The sequence below is a fragment of the Pongo abelii genome, chromosome 18 (genome assembly GCF_028885655.2).
Source record: "Pongo abelii isolate AG06213 chromosome 18, NHGRI_mPonAbe1-v2.0_pri, whole genome shotgun sequence".
Lineage (NCBI taxonomy): Eukaryota > Metazoa > Chordata > Mammalia > Primates > Hominidae > Pongo > Pongo abelii.
In genome coordinates, this window is record NC_072003.2 from 64,468,318 (window position 1) to 64,490,575 (window position 22,258).

At 41.1% G+C, this 22,258-nt stretch overlaps 1 protein-coding gene across 16 annotated transcripts in view; it reads right to left on the minus strand.

Moving 5' to 3' along the window:
• The window catches only part of CDH11 (cadherin 11), a 173,049-nt gene that overhangs the window by 99,951 nt on the left and 50,840 nt on the right, over positions 1-22,258 (minus strand). For 10 of the 16 annotated variants that reach the window (XM_063717331.1, XM_009250780.4, XM_063717326.1 and 7 more), the window contains one exon: positions 4,122-4,246. The gene's annotated coding sequence lies outside the window, so the exon portion shown is untranslated. Of the gene's footprint in view, positions 1-4,121; positions 4,247-6,884; positions 7,814-16,601; positions 16,773-22,258 lie in introns of those variants that run through there. The other 6 variants (XM_063717325.1, XM_054534019.2, XM_054534018.2 and 3 more) reach the window with 4 other exon arrangements.

A 22,258-nucleotide genomic window follows, 5' to 3' on the forward strand; every position in this document is an offset into this window, starting at 1 on the left:
TAAGGGCTTCATGTAATCATTAGTTGATTGTGGTGATGACAGTCACGTTGTATACATTGAAGAGCTGCAATGTGTAGGCAACAAGTGAACTGAGTGTCTGTTTATGATTCTGATGACACCAGATACAGACAGATACTTGGCCTCCTTCTCCACAGTGGCCTACATCTCAAAATAGGAAATATGCATTCACAGACAGACCCAGCAGCACAGGGAGTTAGGAAGCATGTTGCTAACACTTCAAGCTGTCAGGGACAATGCAGAGCCCGGTGGGTTCTGCAGCACAGGTGAGCTGTCCCAGAAGCAGCTTTCTGGGATTCACTCCTATGCAAATGAAAGATAATTGGGTGACCTGCGACCAGCAATTCCTGCTGGTTATTACTCAGCTGGATGCCAATGTGTGTACACTTCTCTTGAGCAAAGGGCAAATCTCTTCCACTTCTCCAAGATGTTCATTTCTAGGCCCCTGTGCTCTACTGAAAACCCAGCAAGGTCACAGGGCTTAGAAGCCTTATCCTGTAGCTGCCCGGATAATTCCTCCTCTGTTCCGAGAAGGTTCCTAAGTAAGACAGGTGTGCTAGAAATGGAAGCTCAAGCTCCAGTGGATTTCACTATAAGTTAACTAGAGTGCCGATCCTGAGAGCCCATGCCACATTTGTTTAAAGCCTCTCTCCGTCTTTCCTTCCCATTTGGATTTTGACTGCTATATGCAGTTACCTGACTGTAAACTCCTTGAGGAAAGAGGAAATGCCTTTTCATCTCTGCCTGCCTTTGTGGCATGTCATAGGTGCCTGTTCAAGAAAGTCTGGCATCTTGACCTGTCTGGGAATCAAGAATCTGAGTCTCAGCTAAAGTCATTGGTTAGTTTTGTTCTTCAAAATCCTTACAGTGCCATCAAGAACAAGTCCTTTCCTCCGCCAGGCACAGAATTCTTTTCCATCAAGAAGAAGCTTAACCTGAAAAATCAAAGGATTGTTCCATCTGCATTCCTGCTGTTTTATGTTTTGTTTTGTTTTTTAAAGATTTCATGCCACCAGCATTGGAGTAATTTACCTTCCTCTCCTTGGAATAAAAGCTTTGCAGAACTCTTCAAAATAGACTGTTCTTAATTTCCAGGTTAAAAAAAAAAACTACCAGATTTCCTAGACATGAAATTAAATTCAAGTACTTTCTATTTAACTTTTGACTCTGATTCATTGACACCTCATTCTAATTGCCCCTATTATCTAGAAAAATAGGAAATGTCACTTGCACATCTTATTGAGGAATTCAAAGGGCCGATGAAATGAAGAGCCCCATTTGGCTCAGCAGAAATGAGATGATCATCATTCACAGACATATCCACAGGAGGGATGCACTTCCTCTGCTGAGCCAGGCTTCGGAGCAAATGATTGCAAAATAAGCAAATACAAGAGGAGTCAGTCCTACAATTTCCAAATCATTCTGTTGCGCTTGTAGGGGAGTGCAATTTTGCTTCTAGGATAAGCGTTTTCAATCATTGGTTTATTCCCTTAACAAATATTGACCAGACAATGAGAGAAAGAGGTAGGGACTCCTCACTTTGAAATTTCCTCCCAAAACAGACCCACATTAACACAAGAGTGTAAAATACCTGAGAAATTATCAGAAATTTATAGTTCCCAGTCACAGGGGACTACCATCTATTTAACAATAGCTTGTGTGGGCTGCAGGAAAAGCCCCTGGCCTTATGTGGAGGTAATGTTTTTTGCCCATAATATGGGAGATTCATTCAGGAGAAAGGCAGACAAGGAGAGTGGTAAAAGACACAAACCCTAGCTAAAGTTAGACTTCCTATAAATACAAATTCCAAGGATAAAAGTTACAGCACTATGGCCATAGACAAGTTACTTATCTTCCCTGATATGCTTTGGCTCTGTGCCCCCACCCAAATCTCATCTCAATTTGTAATTTCCATGTGTGGACGGAGAAACCTGTAATCCCCACATGAGAAGGGAGGGAGGTGACTGGATCATGAGGGCAGTTTCCCCCATGCTATTCTTGTGATACTGAGTGAGTTCTCACAAGATCTGATAGTTTTATAAGGGGCTCTCCTCCCTTCACACGTGCTTCTCTTCTCTCTTCTGCCACCTTGTGAAGAAGATGCTTACCTCTCCTTCCGCCATGATTCTAAGTTTTCTGAGGCCTCCCCAGCCATGCAGAACTGTGAGTCAATTAAACCGCTTTCATTTATAAATTACCAGTCTCAGGGAAGTTCTTTATGGCGGTGTGAAAACAGACCAATACATTTTCCAAGATTGAGTTTTCTCATTTATAAAATGTTGGATATTAACAATACCTACCACATAAGGCTTTTGGAAGGATTAAGGGGAGTGATACATTTAATGTCCTTAGGAACCTGACATTTTGTAAGCATGCAAAACCTGTTAGCTGCTGTTATTATGACTTTTCTCTGTGTAGTCATCTTAGTCCACCTTCCTCACATTCAATTAAAAATATACTGAGGGTCCCTATTCATTTGCTTAGTAAGTACTTACTAAGTGCATACTTTGGCCCAGATACAGTACTTCAACTGGGAGCACAGTGGTCCTAAATAAGTCCTGTCCTCAAAAATCTCTAGGTCTAGCTGGGAAGACAGACAACTAAATAGGCAATTACAGTCCAATGTAGAAATCACAGTAAATGGTGTAATCCCTGGCTGCTAAAGTATTGTCTAGGTAATCTTAGGCTTTTAGAAATAGCTCCTTAGAGACAGTGAAGTCCAAGCTAAGATATAAAATGCCTTAAGAGTGCTTATGAGGTGAGAGAGATTATGAGGCTTTGGGGGAAATAATGGCTGTGCCCTATGAGGAGGTCCTAGAGTGGATGTATATAATACAGGCAGGGTGGAGAGGGAACAGTAGCTGAGAGATGAATCTGGACAGCAAAACAGTGGCCCTTCTCATTAAAGGATCCTAGAAGCTTGTTAAGAAAAGCTTATCATTGAAAGGGAATAAGTGGGAAAGTACATAACGTATGGATTTAAGGACATTGTTCAGGATGTATATAGATCATGGATCACGTTGGAGCTGATGAGAGAGAAATAACCCTGGAGGCAAAAAGACTTAATAGGTGACAATTTCAGTAATATTAGAGAAAAAGTGTTTGACTTGCATTTGAATGGTGGCAATAGGGATAGAGAGAAACAAAACTATTTCACAGATAGTTAAATGATTGATAGAATGAATAGGAATCAAGAGGAATTAACTGCTATTGGAGGTGAGGGGTTGAGAGACTTAAAGTATTCCGCCCATGTTTCTATTCTGGGTGAATTTTGATACTATTACAGGAATGTGGAACCCAGGAAAAACCTGGATTTGACGTACGTATTTAAGGCACCACTGGACACCTACATGGAGATGAGCCGTAGGCACTTGGATAAGGAGGTCTAGATTCCCCAAGAGTGGAAAGTCACGCTGGTAGAATTAATTCTTAAATTTCTATCTGGATATTTAGTTGTCTCCTGTGAATATTGCTCCAGTTACCACCGAGCAGATGGAGAAGGTAAATGGATTAGTAGAATCCTAAAATGTAAGAACTGTTAGAAATCCTAGGTCCAGCCACCCTGGCAGTCCAGTAAATGGCTCATTAATCTCATAGCACAGACAGTGAATGGCAGAGCCGGGTCTGGGAGTAGAAATCAGGCCTCCTGGCTCATGATCGAGGGCCCTGTCATTTGAAGTCTAAAAGGTTCAGCCTCCTAGCAATCTCATTTCCTTGTGGGACATAAGCTACCTTGTTCCCATTTTAAGACTTATTTCAAAAGAAAAGGGGAAAAAAGCACCATGGCAATCATCTCAGTGGGCCTGTTCAGCCGAGTCCTTGCTAAAGAATTATAATCCCTTTAGTTCCTTCTTTCTCCTGCAGATCTTACTATTACTAGCACATAATAGGTGTTCAATAAAGAGAATCCAATAACATCAACACTGAATGATCACATTCCTCACTACCGAAAAAGTAGGCCTTTCTCTCCCTCTCAGATTCTACTTTTGGCTTTAGTGAAGTTCCAAATCAAGCCACATTTGAGACATAGATCCAGTGGCATACTTTCCATCTTGACATACATAGTAATATGTGAATTGTTCAGTAATATTAGTCCAGCTTACCTTCTTCACCCATTGGATACTTGCTGCCAATTTCTGTAACACACTCCACCCATCTGATTGGTCACTCAACACATGACAACAGGAAGGAATGTCACAAGACTGCTGAGCCGAAAACACAGTGATTTCTGCAAAAAGTGAAAGGATCATTAGTAACCTAGTGGTGGTATGAATTGATCAAGTGATACACTATTAAACACAGTTGCATATGACAGACTTTTCTCTTAGAAGATGACAATCCAGGTGTGCAAAGAGAGAGAGAAACAAATTACTAAAATTATGTGAAAAGTGGGAAAAACTTGTCATGGACTTATAAGTACCACTGGATAGTGTGATTAACCACACATGCATTTTGTACTTTGATGACAATGATAAAAGCAATCCTACACACGACTTCTTATAACATGCTGTGTCATTCACATACCTTTGCTCTTGCATGAAGAACAAGCTATTGGGGGAAGGTATGAAAACTTAGAGCCCGTTTCTGATAGGACCTGTGTTCCAAAGCCAAAGCAATGTCTTCCTTCCTAAAGTGAGAAGCACTGTTCTGGTGTTGACAGATCCTCGTGAACAACAGGCTCAAGGATGAAGAGTAGCAATAGCGGTGGTGGTAATAGGAGATACTATCCCCACTCCAGCAGACCAGAGCATTGGGCTGACAGGGTTGCAACTCTTCAAGACTGCATTTCCCCTACCCACAACACCACATTTTAGATTTTCTGTGTCTAAAATGGGGGCTGTGTTCTGCCTGGATTCTGGTCTGATTCATCTTCATATCTCCCAAAATGTCTAACACATTTCCTAGCCCAGAGCATCTGTTCAATGCATATTTGTTGAGTGAATAAAGAGAAGAATATGGAGTTTCTAAACAGCTGTCATCTTTAAAAACTGAGGCACTGAACCAAGAAAGCTGCCAGCTGGCATAGCTTCCATAACACAACAGCATAAAGGAGTTCTTGAATGTCCTTCATCTCTAGGCTTCTACCTTCTAGGATCAACTCAGCCTGCATTAGGGGCTTAAACAGCTTATTTCTTTGACTTGACTTCATTTCTTTCCAAATCTCTTTCCTTGTCTGATATTGCTTCCATCTAACATCATACACAAAGCCTTCTCCAAAACAACAAACAAGCAAACAAAAGCCCTTTTTAGTGAAGGAATGTGGATGAACCTTAGATCTACTAAAATTTGTTCATAGAGCCTGGTTTTGGTGACTGTAGCAAGATGAACAATAAAGCTGTCCTCTTGTGTGCTATTTATCCAAATGTCAGGACAGAGTAATACTGGAGTTATTGCTGGAGATACAGGGAGTCATGGAGGAAATGCTACATGCAGCAGTTCACACAATGCATAACGAATGAGGAAGGACCCCGCTTGTCAACCATGTTACATGCTGTGGCCAGTCTCCAAAATTGCCCCACAATAACCCAGACCCTCTGATAGGCATGCCCTTGTGCAGTCTCCTTCTATGGGACTATGAGCTGGCTCTGCATAACAATGAAACAGCAGAAGTGACACTATGAGAACCATGGGAGAGGGACCTCCACCCTGGTCAGTCCAAAAGGCAAAGCATTGAACCAAAGAAAATTACTCTTGAGCCTTAAGATTCAGCTGTATTTGCCTTTTTATGTAAACTTGCTTGGAACACATCACTACTTTCTTTTTTCCAATTTCTCCCTTTTAGAAAGGGAATGCCTATTCTACACCTGTTCCACCACTGTATTTTGGAAGCACATAATTTATCTTATTTCATAGGTTTACAGCTGCAGACAAATGTTGCCCCAGGATGAACAGCACTTTGAATCTCATCCATACTGATTGTGTCTCAGAATGAATAGTATCCTGCGTCTCACCCATACTTATTTAGATGAGAATTTGGACTTTAGACCTCAGAATTTATGCTGAAACAAGTTAAGATTTTGGAGGCTGCTGGTATAGAATGAATGTGTTTTGCATGCAAGAAGGACATGAATTTTGCAGGATCAGCAGTAGGATGTTATGGGCTGAATGGTTTTGTTCCCCAAAATTCACATGTTAAAGCACTAACCCACAATGTGATAGTATTCAGAGGTGGGGCCTATGGGAGGTAATTAGGTTTAGATGATGTCATGAGGGATTGTTCTTCCAAGAAAAGGAAAAGAAAGCAGAGCTCTCTCTTTGTTTCTGCCATGTGAAGACACAGTGAGAGGACTGTTGTCTGCAAGCCATGAAGAAGATCCTCACCAGGAACCGAATCTACTGGTCTCCAGGACTTTGAGAAATTAAGATCTGTGGTTTAAACCACCCAATCTGTGATATTTTGTTATAGCAGTATAAGCAGACTAATACAGAAACCCTGTAGCTTATCTTGTGCTTTTTGAACGCTTGCTCTAGGAGAAGTTGGCTGCCATGTCAAAAGTTCAAATACTCGATATTACTGTGCTGTAACAAAGCTCCAGATAGCCAGTTGGAGAAGCTGTATGGCTGGAGAGAGAGGTGCCAATCCATTTCCAGCTCTTTCAGCCTTCCAAGCTGAGGTGCCAGACAGGTGACTAAAGATGTCATCTTAGACACCTAATCCATACAAATATTAACTCCAGCCATCTGACTACATGGCAGGAAAGAACAAGTAAGAATACCTAAATGAATTCAATCAATCCACAAAACTGTAAGAGATAGTAATAAGTTGTTGTTATATGCCACTAAATGTTAGGACATCATGTAACTCAGCAATAGATAACTGGAATGTTATAAACAGGGGTGGAAAAGATATTTGCCGTGTATCTCACCAATGAATTATCCTTAAGCACATGTAACCATCCTGGGTATTGTGAACGCCATCTCACCCTACAACACAAAAAGGTAAGACTCTTGCTGAAAGTGTACAGCCAATAATGCCCAGGGTATGTTGGAATCCAGCAGTGCTGACTTCATAGCCCAAGTACCTTCTGTTTTCCTTCTCTAGTCTTCTGTTAATAATGCAGCTGTTACTGGGGCCAGCGTGTTTAAAAAGGTTGACTTCTCAAATCTGTAAAACACTGATTGAACTCCCCACTTTGTCTTGCATTCTTTACCTCCCTGCAAAATGTTTCCTATAGAAATCCTTTCACCATGTATACATATGTAACTTACCTGCACGTTGCACACATGTACCATAGAGCCTAAAGTATAATAATAATTAAAAAAAAAAAAAAAAGAAATCCTTTCACCAAAAGCCTGTGCAGTCAATCAAAAAAGCTTTGGAAGAAAAGCAAAAATAGATGGTGAATTGTCTATGAATTCTAATCACTGCAAACATTTGAGAAAGAGGGACTGTGGATTCTGTGAAAAAAACTAGTATACAATTATATCATGTTTCTCAGAAAAAAAAAATGAACATACAAAATCCAAGTTGTTCTTTATGCTTTTAGTGTAGTTGATGGAGCTAAGATGGCTGTGCGGGCTATAGCGGGTCATCTGTTTCTGCATTCTCTGCACTGGCCTCCATGGCTGGAATGTTCATTTTCCTTCATCTTCCCCACAGCTCATGACTCCCCCAGACTTGGAATCATGTGTTCCCCACTCAGCCAGGAAACTACACTCCAGCCTTGCTGCACCCACTTCCTACCTACTCTCAGGACTTCTCTCTGCAATCTTCCCAGCTCTGCACACCATCATGGGCTGTCTTCAAGTACAGCGCCATTGTCGTCTATCAGCCCTTCCATCATTGTGCTTGGCTGCCCACAGCACTAAGCCTCTTAGGGGCTCAGATAGTACATGCTATATACTATTTCAGAGAGACTAGAAATCAGGAAAAAGAACACCGTGAAGCCAGAGTGTATAAAGTGGAATGAAGGACATACTCAGTAAGCATACCAAAATCAAGGAAGTCAGTCAGTGGAGGATGCAGCTGTGACTGTGGCAGCTCCCTTTTGCTAAGCTCTGATTGTGTGGAAGGCTTAATACGTGCAGAGCCATATCCTTCCTTTTGCCACTTTCCCTCTCTTAGGCTCTCCATTAAAATGGAAAGAGTTGTCAATGAAGGGAGCGGCATAGCCCGAGGAGATGGAGTTACTCCATTTTACAGATGGAGAAACTGAGGCTGAATGGCATATGCCCAAGTGCATAGAGCAAGGAAGTAGCATAACTTGGCTGGATCAATAAACCCACTCCTTTTTCCCTAGGTTTGAGAACCCACCGGGAGTTCCACTCCCCAGGCAAATCATGCCTATTTCCATGGTGTGCGACTACAGATAATTTCTACTTTTTGGTAAAAACACAATGGGAAGGCCAGCTGCAGTGGCTCATGCCTGTAATCCCAGCAGTTTGGGAGGCTGAGGCAGGAGGATCACATGAGCTCAGGAGTTCAAGACCAGCCTGGGCAATATGGTGAAACATACAAAAAAAAATTAGCTGGGCATGGTGGCAGGTGCCTGTAGTCTCAGCTACTGAGGAGCTGAGACTTGAGGATCGTTTGAGCCTGCGGGGTCAAGGCTGCAGTGAGCCAAAATAGTGCCACATACTCCAGCCTGGATGACAAAGTGAGACCCTGTCTCAAAAACAAAACAACACAAAACAAACAAACAAAAAGCCAACACAATGGGATATTTCGGATATTTTGGAACATAGTTAATTAAAGCAAACTATAATTAAATGTTTTCATGTTACTGTTGTATAAACAAGTGAAATAACAGATTTTTAAAACTTTTCTTTGGTGAAGAAGTTGAACAACGGCCATCCACTTTTCTGGTGGTCTAGAAATACCAATTTGCTTCGTTGATGTTGCTCTGTGCAGGCAGGAGAAGGGGTCACACATACGCAGTCATCCCTGGGCGTCTGCAGATGGGGGCTTCTTCCTTTTTTGGGCATCACATGTTTCTGACATTGTTGAATGGATGATTAAACTCAGTTAATAATCTCCATTGGGTGTTTTTCTTTCCTGTTATTGCAAAGTTCCAAAACCATATGGTAAAGCATATTTCGTAAGATAGGATTGTAGATCATGATTCTTTTTGTAAAAAAATTGGGAGAAACAGGAAGCTATTGCATGTGAGAGAACAAGACTTAAAATCAAGTTTTTTCTCCTCCAAGCTAGTTTGAGTTGGGGCAAGCAAGAACTTTCTAAGTCTCAGTTTCCTCACTATAAAATGGGGATAATAACAATTATTTTGGAGAATGATTGTGGAGGACAATCATAATACATGGAACACTTCACTTATACACTCAAAAATCAATAGTTGTGATTATGAAAAGATATATTGTGCTTCTATGATTGTGCAAGATTAAACATTTTACCTTTTATTGTATATTTGCTAGTCAAAACCCCTTTAATAGATGTGTTAAGTATTTATACAGAACCAATATTGATATGTGCGTAAATATTAACATACAATTTTATCACATGTAATTAATATTAATCTATAAGCATTTTGCAAATTTTTTTTTTTCAGACGAGGAATCTGAGTCTCAAAGAAATTTAGAGATCCCTCAAAGTTCCTGGACTCAGATTAGACCTCTACTCCCACTGTGTGATTAAGGGATACCAGCTGCCCTCTGCTCATCCCTTCCTGCAAAATCTTCAAGGCTGGCTCCTTACTGCCTGTACAGAGGATGATGCCCAACGTCTATCTGTAATTAGAAGAAAACATCCACAAAGAGTTTCTGAGCTCCAAATGGATTTGACACAGTGGACTTTTAAATCAAACTCTTACTATGATTATCTTCATTTCTATTTAGTAGTTTTTCTAAGTAAGCCATGCTTTTAGAGGCACCTAATGCAAAGTGACAACCTTCACCATTTTCCAAAGCGCCGATGGACGGGTGTAGAGAGAGTCCATTGTCACCATGGTAATTACTGCACAATACCTGACGGCCAATGGACGGTCAGGAGGCTCAGGCAGCCGCTGAATCCGGCATTGTCCAGGCCTGATAAAAAGACTAGAGGCCTTGAAAAGCCGGGGAGCAGGATCTCACAGCTCTTTCCCTGAGCCCTGAAAGGCCCATTGTGCTGCCACCATAAATTCTGGGTTCCCCGGGCACTTGACAACTGAAGCCAGGGACAATAGAATTCTTGTGTCCAACAAAACACGCCTTGTCCAATGCCGGTCTTATCAGCCGCATTTACAAATGTCTTTCGTTGTACCCAAATAATTCCCTATTAGAAGGGCTATTGGGAGCAGAACTAAATAAATATTCACAGCCTTTGTCATATCTTTGGGAAATGAATAAACAAACAGTCATCTAGCATATGAGCAAACCTCCTACTACTCACTACATTTTATCTGTATTTCTTGCCCAAATTATGTAGCTTCACTTTCTCCTTTTAACATATTAACAACTGCGGTACTGGAAGCTCCGGTTTTACGTGCCATCTACTACACACCATCGGTATTATTGCGTTGGTGCTTCTACATGTGTTTTGTAAAAATTACTCTTCCCCACAACACTAGAAATTTTATTTCTGCCTCCTGAAAGAGGAAGAAATTAGAACCTAGAGAAGTTAAACAACTTGCCCAAGATAACCAAGCTAATTAGTGGCAGAGTGGGAATTCCAATCTAGATTTCCCTTGTTCCAAAGACTCTTCCCCTCCCACTCAGCAATGGTGATTTTGCTACTGAATAAAAAGAATAAAAGTTAGAATAAGGGGAAATATCTAAGCACACCCACTATAAAATTTGCATGCATATATATATATATATATATATATAGAGAGAGAGAGAGAGAGAGAGAGAGAGAGACAGAGACTATATTATTAACAACTTGAGAACAGCTAGAATAGAAGGAAAATGAAAAGACTTTCTCCAGGAGAGTATATTTTATTTTTGCCTAAAATGCTAGCAATTTTACTTTTTACACCTTTTTTTAGGGCGGAGGTGAGAAGCAGACAAAAATAAGATTAAGCATGCTGCAGGAAAGTTTTAAGGATGTCCATATGGTCAGTATGTAAAGTTTTCTAAAGAACTACTAGGGTGAACAAAGCAACCAGATGCACACAATCACATATGCTCCAGAATAACTTTAACCTCTTCTTCCGTAGCTGATTTTATTTTACTTATTTGTCTCCTTGTCATGTATAAATATCTAAACATTTGAATATAATTCACATGATCAAACAGAAATCCCCTTCTCAATAGAAGCCATCAACTAGAAGAATGGCGATTTTTACATTAAAAAAAATACCTGACAATATTAAAATTCTAAATGGTTTCCTGTCAGGTCAGGAGATGCCCACATTCCACATTTATTAACACAGCTTATGCATCTGACTCCTGTCTGTCCCCAGCCTCACCTGCCCACCTTATCTCCTGCTTCGGTAAGTACTGCTGTTCCTGAGCCTGGGAGGCTGTGCACCTCTGTGCTTCTCTGCATCCGACCTCTTCTTCCATTTACTGTTAGTGTGACTTTGATGGAAATTCTCCTCAGTACCTAGCATAAACTCAGAGGGCCTCAGGATTCCCTTAGTGTAACATAGTACTTTTTTATTTCTCCCACAATTAGAGATCTTTGTTATTTATGGCTATTTGGTCCTCCCAACTTTCCATCAAGGAAGCTGTGAGCTATTTGAGGACAGAAATCACATATTATCCTCATTTTTGTTTGGCCCAGGTCAGTACACTGCTAACCCTCCACAGGGCTAGACTATTGGAGAAATAAATGAATGGTAGTAGTCAGACAAAGAATGACCACAAAATTATATAATTTTTTAATTTAAAAGATTGAAAATACCTATTGACTTTTATCTACTTGATGTCAAATGACAGGTATAATTTGTAATTTGTTTTCAAGGACTGTAATAATGTACTCATTTGGTGCAAATTATTCAGCTTTGATAAATGCAACGTGGCATTATTTGGTTTGTTTTCTATAATATTTAAATATTTAAAATCAGTAAAGTAGGTTATCATTTTGCAAGTAATTGGCTATTAACAATAAAAGACTGGGAAACCAACAGGTATTTCCTGACTGGCATTAAATGCCTGTGTTTGTGCAAGTATTAAGTTTGAAAAAGTGTGGTCAATATTTTCTAAATACTTCACATGCCAAATGAAGCATTTAATCATCTTTGGGGATTTAAGGCATGAATGCCATCATGTACACATGATGCTAACTCTCAGCATTTCTCTATCCCCCAGGAGCTAAATGTTCTGCAGACACAACTTAATCCAAACAGGAAATGATGACGGCTAAAATTTATTGAGAATTTCCAATGGACCAGATCCTGGGCTAAGTACCTTTCTACAACACACAATTTCATCTTATGACAATCTTATAAGTCAGGTTCTGTGGTTTTTCTTCATTTCACAACTAGGAAATTGGAGCACAAAAAGACTGAGTAAAGTTGCCCTCAATCACAAAGCCACTCACCAGTGAAGCCAAGACTCGGACGCAGGCAGTTTGCATCTATAGCAATTCACCCAACAGCTGTACTCTACTCCATTCTTTGGCTATAAAATAGGGCACTAAATTAGGAAAGTAGTCCAATGATTTAAAAGAAACATGACTAAGGACTGCATCACTTTACCCGGCTACCTAACTATCCAGAAAAAGCAGAAACCAACTACGAAGGAGAACCCATGCATGTAATGAAGAACAATAAAGACCTTTAACAAGACACAAGGCCTGAGACAGTCCCTTAACATTTTATCAAATCTGGGCAACTTCCAGACAACCAAGAAATCCGCTTATTTGCAAGTTTCTGGAGTATGCAAATCTCCATGTTCACAAAGTCAGAGAAGTACTGCAAACACACACACACATACACACAGAGACACACACACTGCAGCGTTTGTTGTATGCCAGAAATAGTCACAGCCTCCCGCTATCTTCTCATAGTAAGAAAAGTAAACTGCATAGTCCATAGCAATACAACTGATTTATGATATAATAGGAGAGAGTTCCCTCTGGGGCCATTATACTCAGAAAGAAACAAAATAAGGTTTCTCAAAATTAAGTGCGACTATCCTTTTGCAATATAAAATTAGGTTAAGAAAAAAATGCCATTTTGTTACTTGCCTTTTCCTAGGCACTTACTCTGAAGATACAAGCTGTACAAACTCTGCTAGTCTACAAACTCCACAGGGATAAGAAGCATATATGTTTCCTTGTCCACTTTATAATCAGGTAGACAAAGGCACAAACTAAATGCTTCAAAAGAGCTTTCGAACCAATGACTTAGTAAATAAAAATCTGAGCCCTAGACATAGTGGTCTCACCTATTTACAAGTGCTTCTGAAGGGCTGCAGTGAGTGGAGACTGATTTTCTTCAGGCACAAATTTGAATTTGGCCACAGAGGGGCTGACGTGAGCCAGGGAGAGAGTCTAGCGGGTGCTCTACATCCTCATCACACCTCATTAAATACACTGGATTCACTCAGGGTCGGCAGGGGAATCAGGCCATTAAAATGTTTCAGTTTTGCATTTGCTGCACTTTATTGGTGGAAGAACATTCTTCACTGCTATGCACAAATTTTGACATTCTTGAAGAATGCGAAAAATCATTTGTCAATATCGAGAACCTAATATTTTCATAGGAAGCTTTATGTAGGCTATTCTACCTCGGTTTATTTGTAAGTCACGTGTGTGTGCTTTAGATGTAAATGTGACTGCACACACACACACACACACAAAACACACATTCTCAAGGATGTTTTTTTCTTTTCATTCTTTAAATACTCTTTGGATGGTTACTTTTACTAACTCCATTGTTAAGAACTGAAAATAAAGAGAAAAAACAAACAAACAAAATAGCACTGTCAACAGCTGTGTGGAGCTGGGTCATCTTACCAGACCGTGCTTGGATCATGAGTGTGGAAATGACAGAAAAATGGCCCTGTTTGTCTGCAAATCAGTGGATCAGAGGTTTCAGGAGGTCTTCTTCTACAATATTCATATTCTCTATCATATGGCTTCTGTCAAGAAAATGAGGCTGGATACCTACACTTGATCTTAGCCAAAAGGCCAAGAAGCAAGGAGGCTGTCTTTCTAAACAGGCTTTTAAAATGCCTCCTTGGCTTTGATATCTGCAAATGTTCTATATACAGAGATATAAAGATATATAATAGTATCTATATGTGTGTCAGTACACACACACACGTACATGTGTATATTATTCATAACTTGATCATTCATATTTGTAAACATTTCAGTCACTTTCCTTATCCAGTAAGCAAATGAAGTTTGGCATTGGGTACCAGGGTAGATTTGATGGGCAGTAAGATTGTTTCCTACTTTGAAATGACAGAACTTTGTAATTGGAATAATCAGTTCCCCTGGCTAAAAGCATCCCACCTCCCTTTATCAGTGTTCCAACCATGCTTTGGGAAACACACAGCTAAGAGCTGATACTTCTCTAGTGTTCAACATGAGTTGGGAATTTCATGGGCCAAATCCAATACCATGATGTGGCCATCTTCAAGAGGACACTGCATGTGCAGAAGACCTTGGGGGCCAGGGAGGGGTCACCTTTGGCACTCAGGGTGATGTGTAGGCACAGCCAGGTTTCAGAGTCAAGATGGTCCTCAGAGAAGGCCCAGAGGACCTTATCTAGGAGCCAAACCAAAGGGGCATGTCCCCCAGCAAGCCAAGGGGCCAAGTTGTGGAATTAGAAAGACTTTGGCATAAGATGCAGCTGCAAGCTGACTCCTGTTTGAGCCTCTATGACTCTTCAGTTCTGTGGCTTAGGACTCTGTTTCCTTACCTGTAAAATGAACATCATAACACCTCACATTCCTGTGGCGAGCACAGAGGTGATAATGTGTGCAAATCACGCTATTGTTTCTGACACAAATTTACTGTTCACTAAATATAAGTCAATACCATCAGGGTTCTGTTACAAAGACTCAACATAAAGAAATTAAGGCAATACAACAGGGGCCCCACCAATTGCCAGATTACTGGCCTTCAGTGACAATAAATGGGGGAAATAGAGACATACCTTTTCAATTCTTTCTCAGTCCTGATGTCAGCAAAGAGAAAGTCTCTGTTTGCAGTGATTCCTGAACAAACCTTTTTTTTAACAAAGACAAGGCAGTCTCAGGCTGAGACAGGATTCAATTATGTTGTTTCCTTTTAATTGTATCTGTTTTTTGACTGCCTCATATTTATGACAAGAGATACTGGCTTGCCAGAAATTAGAGCAATATAATTTTCTTCAAAAATATTTTTTTAGATAGCAGAAAGTAGAAGGAGTGAAAAGAAAATATTATGTAAATAACAATGTGAATCGTATCCAGATATTAGGGAAGACAAAACCTGAATGACTGAGAGGTGAGGAACACGGATCCATGGCACCACAATTATTTTATGGACAGGGAGACGGAGGCCCAAGGGGGATACAGGTGAGGAATGGTGCCTACAGCATCTAATCCGCCCCAGACCCTGCCTCCAGCATCCCAGGGTCTCTGCACCACATTTTCATTAATATCACGGGTCAGGTCAGCTATGCGAGGGGACTGCAAAAAATCATCACAGTTCTCTTCCAAGGACAGAGAAGGAATTACAGGGGGAGACAAATGCCAGTTCCGACATGGTGGTGGAGGAGGGAGCAGAGTCTAAAGCCCTACAGGAAAGTAGGTCTTCACAAAGAAACTAGGTTGAAGACTCACCCGGCCCACTCTCCACCTCATGCCCCTCCTTGTGACGCATGCCGCGCATTTTACCAATATCCTGTTTTATTCCAAAGGGAATTTCAGGCCGCCTACAAAGGTGCATACAGTACAAACACATATAAGACTATTTTGAATACTAAAAATGTGAAAAGGAGAAAGAACAGCATGAAATAATTTGAATGAAGGTCATATGCAAAGCTTGGACTACAAAGTCATATTAGTTGCAAGGGCTGCCTCACAAAGGGATGGGGACACATGACCTGGTACAGGACCACAGGACCCATGAAGATAAAACTGGTGCTCAGCTGGATTGCAGCCATTCTAGGTACTGATGCCAGCATACCATTTATCCCATTGGTTCCCACAGAGACAACCCTGTGCAAGATACTAAGCAACATTCTTAAACATAGTGGAAAGATAATTATTGGGCCATTTAGAACAGCATCACTGGCCCACAGAGGTGAAGGAAGGAGATAGAGGAAGATACTCAACAGCATCTTTCTGCCAGGAGGACCTGAGAGCAAGCCCATCTTTCACACGGCTGCTACAGGCACACCCTAAACCAGGAGCCTGCTCATGCCACTCCCAGTTGCAAAGCCCTCAAGGTCTCCTTGGATTGGTCTCCTCTACTTTCAACAATAGCCAAGCCTGCTATGTTCCAGATACTGTGCTAAAGTGGAGTGTTGCATATATAACCCCTATTTGAAAGTGGAGAAATCTAAGATGGAGAGGGTGAGTTATTGATGCCACCTGCCTTGCTTGTAGGGATTCATATCCATGCAGTCTGACTCCAGAGCATCCTCTCTTAAGCATCACTCCATTCTGCCCTCAGGGAAAGCCCTTCATTAGTGAGCCTCATTGGTCTTCAGCTTCACCTGGGGAAGCTCCTTCTAGGAACCCATTGCTTTGCCTCAACTTACCATATTGTTTCATTCTGCCTCCTTCATTCCTACTTTTGCCTCTGAACTGAATATCTCTTCCTCTTCCTTTTTCACAAACTTATCCTTGTCTTTTAAGGTCTTGGCCAAATATCACCTCCTGACAGTCCACCTTCCCAACTACACACACACACAAAGCTTACACTGTGACATCATCTCCGCCAACCACTGTGATTGGTGGAGATAATGACACAGTATAATTCTGTGAGCAGATGTTTCTTGAGCATCTATTATGTGTCAGGCATCAGTCAAATCCCTGGATACCAAACAGGTAAGATTGCTCTTTTTACAGAGGGTTCAGCCTCTGGTAGAGTTAAAAAGTAAACAGAAAAATTAGCAGCGAAGAATTAGACAGGGATAACTTACACAAAGAAAATTTTAAAACGTTAATAAAACAGAGAGGGGATCCTATCTTCTTAGGACCTCTTTAAACCAATACACATGTGGCCAGCACATAGCTGATGCTCAGTAACTATCTGATGAAATGAGAGGCAACAACAATGACTTCCAACCACCTTTATCAGTCATTCTGTTCTTATGTGTTTGAACATTTTGTTGTTTTAAGAAACCATTTTCCCAACTGTCTGCCTGCTCCTCCAGTCCCTGTGAGGTTATGAAAAGCAGAAACTCTGTCATCTGCATCGTGTTTATAGCTCCTATAGTACCTACTTTGGAATCATCTGCATTTGCTGCAAACCATAAACACAGAGACCTGGACTTAAAGTTTGAGAGACATCACAAATCACAGGATGTAAGAGCCAAATGAAAACTCAGCAGTGATCTAATCTAGTGATTTTACTAACTATTCTTGGCAAACAGTGGTATTCCTGGGCTATCCCAAAGGCTGTTGCAGGGGCTGTGGTGTGGTGGGGAGAGCTGGAGGGAGGTTTCTGCAGATTCCTACAACTTTCTCCTTTCTTCTATTTAATCCACAGAAGCTCTACTTTATCCATTCTATGTTTTAGAGGTTAGGGTAAGAATTTTCTTTACCAAAACCTGCATGAAATACAAAGAGTCAACAGGAGAAAAAACAGAAAACGACGAATCCAGGAGTTAAATGAATCCTTTGAATTTTTACAGAACCTCATTCTGAACAGATGTATATGTTTAGATATGGGCAGATGCATACAACCACAGACAGATGACGAGGCATAGATAGAACACATACACAATGTAAGTAGAGCACATATTTGGCAGTGGGGGTACAAAAGTGTGAAAGAAAGAGGTATTAAAATAGTAGCGAAGTATGCTTTCAAGGGAAGCAGAAGTCTTTCTAGCCCCACCATTCTCTCAAGAATTTTCTCTTCTTTGTTGCTCATTCATTCATTCATTCATTGTTTTTACTTTGAAATTGTGCTCATTCATTTATTGTTTTGTCTTCTTTGTTGCTCATTCATTCATTCTTTTTACTTTGAAATGGAGCTCATTCATTCATTGTTTTTACTTTTTAAATAATTGTATATCAAGTATTTCTATCCACACTGACACATAGAATTGGGACCTATGTAAAGGTGAGACAGAGAAAGAGAAGGAGAGAGGGAAGAAGGGAGAAGAGAAGAAGAAGGGAAGAAAGGGAGGAAGGGAGGGAGGAAGAAAGGAAGGGAGGGAAGGGAGGGAGGGAGAGAGGAAGGAAAGAAGGAAGGATGAAGGGAGGGAAAAAGGAACAGAGAGGGAGGATGTATTGGAGAGAGGGAGGGAGAAAGGAAGGGAGGAAGGGAGGGAGAGAGGAAGGAAGGAAGAAAGGAAGGGAAGGAGGGAGGGAGAAATGAAAGAAGGGAGGGAGGGAGGAAGGAAGGGAGGGAGGAAAGAACCAAGGAAGGGAGAGAGGGAAGAAGGGAGGGAGAGAGAGAAGAGGGAAAGCAGGGAGGGAGGGAGGGAGGGGACAGGGAGAGAAGGAGAGAGAGAAGAAAGAAAGGAGGGAGGGAGGGATGAAAGGAGGGAGGGAGGGGGCAGAGAGAGAGGGACGGACAAAGGAAGAGAGAAAAAGGAAAGGAAGAAAGGAAGGAAATGAGAGAAGAAGGGAAAGAGGAAGGGAAAGAGGGAAGGAGGGAGGAAGGGAAACTGCAATATAAAGTAATCAGGTGAGTGAGGGACCTGAAATGCCCTGTCTTTCCTCTCTTCTTCAGCACACAAGGAGGCAGTGTCTTAAACAATCAATCACGGGGTTCCAGAGGAGGCAGGTGGGTGAGAAGAATGAAGGGAGCTCCCAAAATAAGATATGCCTACAGAAAAAAAAAAAAAAGAGGGAGAGAGATGACGACATGATTGGATCTATGAGACTGTCTATTTTTAGTGGCCTAAAGAAGACTCTCTCCCGTGACCTTGCCAAATTATGATGCCAACAGAGTTAATGAAAGCTCTCTCAAGCTTCTCTTCGAAGCCAGCTCATTACCAGATCATTTCTGCACACTCATCGCCCAAAACCCTGTAACCTCATTAAAGAACTAATCCTAACAGGTTTGACCTGAAAGTTAGCAGATGGATTTACTTGAACAGTTTTGTGCTTTTCTACTGGTTTTTCCCGAAGAAACATTAAAGACCAGGTTAGCACTTCTAAGCCATTCGCTTTAATTTCTTATTGATGTTCTTGTTTTGTCTCTCAGTTAAATGCCACCCATTTTCAGAAATAAGAAAAATGCTCTGAGCAATTAAGAAAGATGCTTGCTTTCAATGTCATCTTAATTATTTAAATTATAAAAAATAGAAAAAGAACAAAAAGAATTCTAATATCGACTAATTTGATGTTTCCCTATGCATGTTTTAAGTATTCTTATTTCATTAGGAAAATAGAGCATTAGGCTGACTCCAAACAGAATAACTCACTTGAAGTAAAGGACCTTGTCGGTATTGCAATTCTTTGCATAATCTCATTAAGTTTCACCCATATTGCCAACAACAAACACTCTTTTACATTCCCATAAAGTTACAATTGCCTTGTTGTAATAGGAGAATGTTTAAGTAAAACACAGTACATGCTGTGCATGGAATAGCAGGCTTTCCCCAAAGTCACAATGCTGTGACTTATAAAGAAACATGGGAAAATACTTGGGACTATTTCCACATGGTTCATTATGACGTCAAATCTTGACTCCAATTACAATAATGTAAAAATATTTCTGACTAATTTGAATAGTAGGAGGAAGAAAATAAGGACAATTCGTGAGTCAGAGTGAATGAATTCTGGGTGAATTCTTTCCTCTCTTCTTCTTTATTTCTAATATAATGGTTAAGGTATTGTCTGTTCTGGAAACACTTTTTAATCTTGTAGTCACTTCATGACACATGGAGTACGTCTTTTGCAACATAGACACCTCAGCTGGCCACATCTAAAGTGAGCTTGGGTACAAATACCGATACCTGAGCATCCTCTTTTTTGTACAGCCAGAAAAAACTACTCTGCCCAGAGATGCCCAAAGAACAAGCCAATTTATTCCAAAATAGAAACAGAAAAATAGTTTTACAATACCAAATGACTAAATCATCGAAGTGTCAAATTAAATATTGATACCATCAATTTGAGTCTAAAATACTTTCTTGGGTTAAGAGAACCCGGGAAGAAAAGTAAGCAACTACCAATCCCATAGCACGAACCTTAGAAGGTTCTCCCTGGAAGCCCCTTTCATTTCACCCAGTTTATTCCTCCAACACACATCAGTTGACCCCCAACTGCACCATAGGACTGTGCTGGGGACCAGGGACACAGTGATGAACAAGATTAGAACCTTGCCCCTCATGAGCTTGCATTGTATCTAATTTTGGCTGCTCTGACCTCAAACCTGGATAGAATTTCCCAGGAGAACTCTTGGGATTTGCCATCTGACTCAGAGTAAATTAGTCAATAACCCCATCAGCCTGTAGATCAAAGTTGCTGAGTTTAAGTCCAGACCCTGCCACTGTACAATTGTGGCAAATTCCTTTGCACTCAGAGCCTCCCTTTCCCCATCTAAACAATCAAGAGGTAAGTAAGTTTAATATCTTAGAAAGCTAGAAGCTCCGTTATTTTATGGGGCAACAAATTCATTTGTCCCCAGGATATTCAGACACCTCACACTAAACCAAAAGCCACGGAACATGGAGAGAACATAGGACACTCCTCATGTCCACAAAAGCAAACACCTATCCAGTAGGAGAGTGAAGGAAGGAATGCAGGGAGCTGGTGACTATAATCTCCATGGGGGAAGTTTTGGAGTCTGACAATCCAGGGTTCAAATCCTGCCTCTCTACCCTGTAATTGAATGTGTGACTTTGAGTGAATGACTCGACTCAACTGTACAAGTTTCAGTCTCCACATCTGTAAAGTGGTATCTCTAATGGCAAACTCACAGCATTGCCCTGAAGATTAAAGAAGGGGTATACATAAGGCACTTGGCACCACCCCACACATGCCATGGGTGAGCAATAAATTTTACCCAAATTAATGTGAATTAACAGAAATATTATTATGCATTGGAAACCCCTGCTAAGACTGAATCTTGTTCACTTTCCTAGTGCCAGCACCTGGTGTAGGTCAGACACACAGAAGGTGCTCAGTAAATAAATAAATGTTAACTCTGATTAACTCATACTGATTAGAAACTCTGATTGGAAAATAGGTACAAATGAATAACTAAAAATAGGAAAAGGAATTGGTTGTTACTTTATAAACACAATTTGTTCAGGGAGAGTATTTTTCAAAATGCAAGGCAAAATGGTGATGAAAAGGTCACAGACTCTGGGAGACTCGAAAAAAACCAACCTCCCACATGGCTTGTGAGATCAGCAGAGGCAAGAGCCAAATGCATGAGTCATGCCCAGCAATTCTGAGGCAGGGACCAATCAGAGGTATGTGCTGTCCTCATCACTGTCGGACTGAACTCTTCATTCATTGAACAAACAGTTCAAAAGGTCCTTTGAGGAACTCCCTGGTGCCCTTTGGCAGAAGAGTGGCCACAGAGCTGACACCATGAGCAGAAAATGTGAGAACCTATGCTAGAGAGAAAGTGGTCCCAGTGGAAAATGAAAGGAGGTCAAGGCAGGGAAACCAGCAAGCCCGTTAACGATTCCATACAATGCCACAGAAGTGTTTTCCAAAAGCAGAGTCCCCACATAGCAACGGAAAATGTCAGCTTAATTTAGGCAGCTGCACAACACACACGCACACACACAAACACGTGCATACACACATGCATGCATAAATATATGCACATACACCCCCATGCGCAAACTCCAAAAAGGGAGAAATGACTCTAAAATAGCAGAGTCCACTTTGAATCACAGTGAACAAACGGTTATGATCCATTTATGATGATGAGTAAGGGGTTACGTAGTGGTTCTCTGTAACTAGGTCAGGCACCAATTGGTAGTCAGCTCCACAGACCCAGGAAGATTTAATGAGGAGGAGACCAGACAAAGACAGAAGATGGAAATAGTGCCCCAAGCGCGTGTCCCCAGACACCACAATCTGGCGATGGGATCCAGTCCATGCTATTTCTCTCAAAGATAGACCGGAACAAACTTTTGGAAACTCCTGACATGCAGATCAACAGTCCAGGCCAAGCCGTTGAGCCGTGGCTCTGGCAGCAGCAACCAGGCTGGAATAAAAACAAACCCCGAATCAAAGGAAGATCGTGACCCGAGCCGAAAGTACAGAAAGAGCGAAG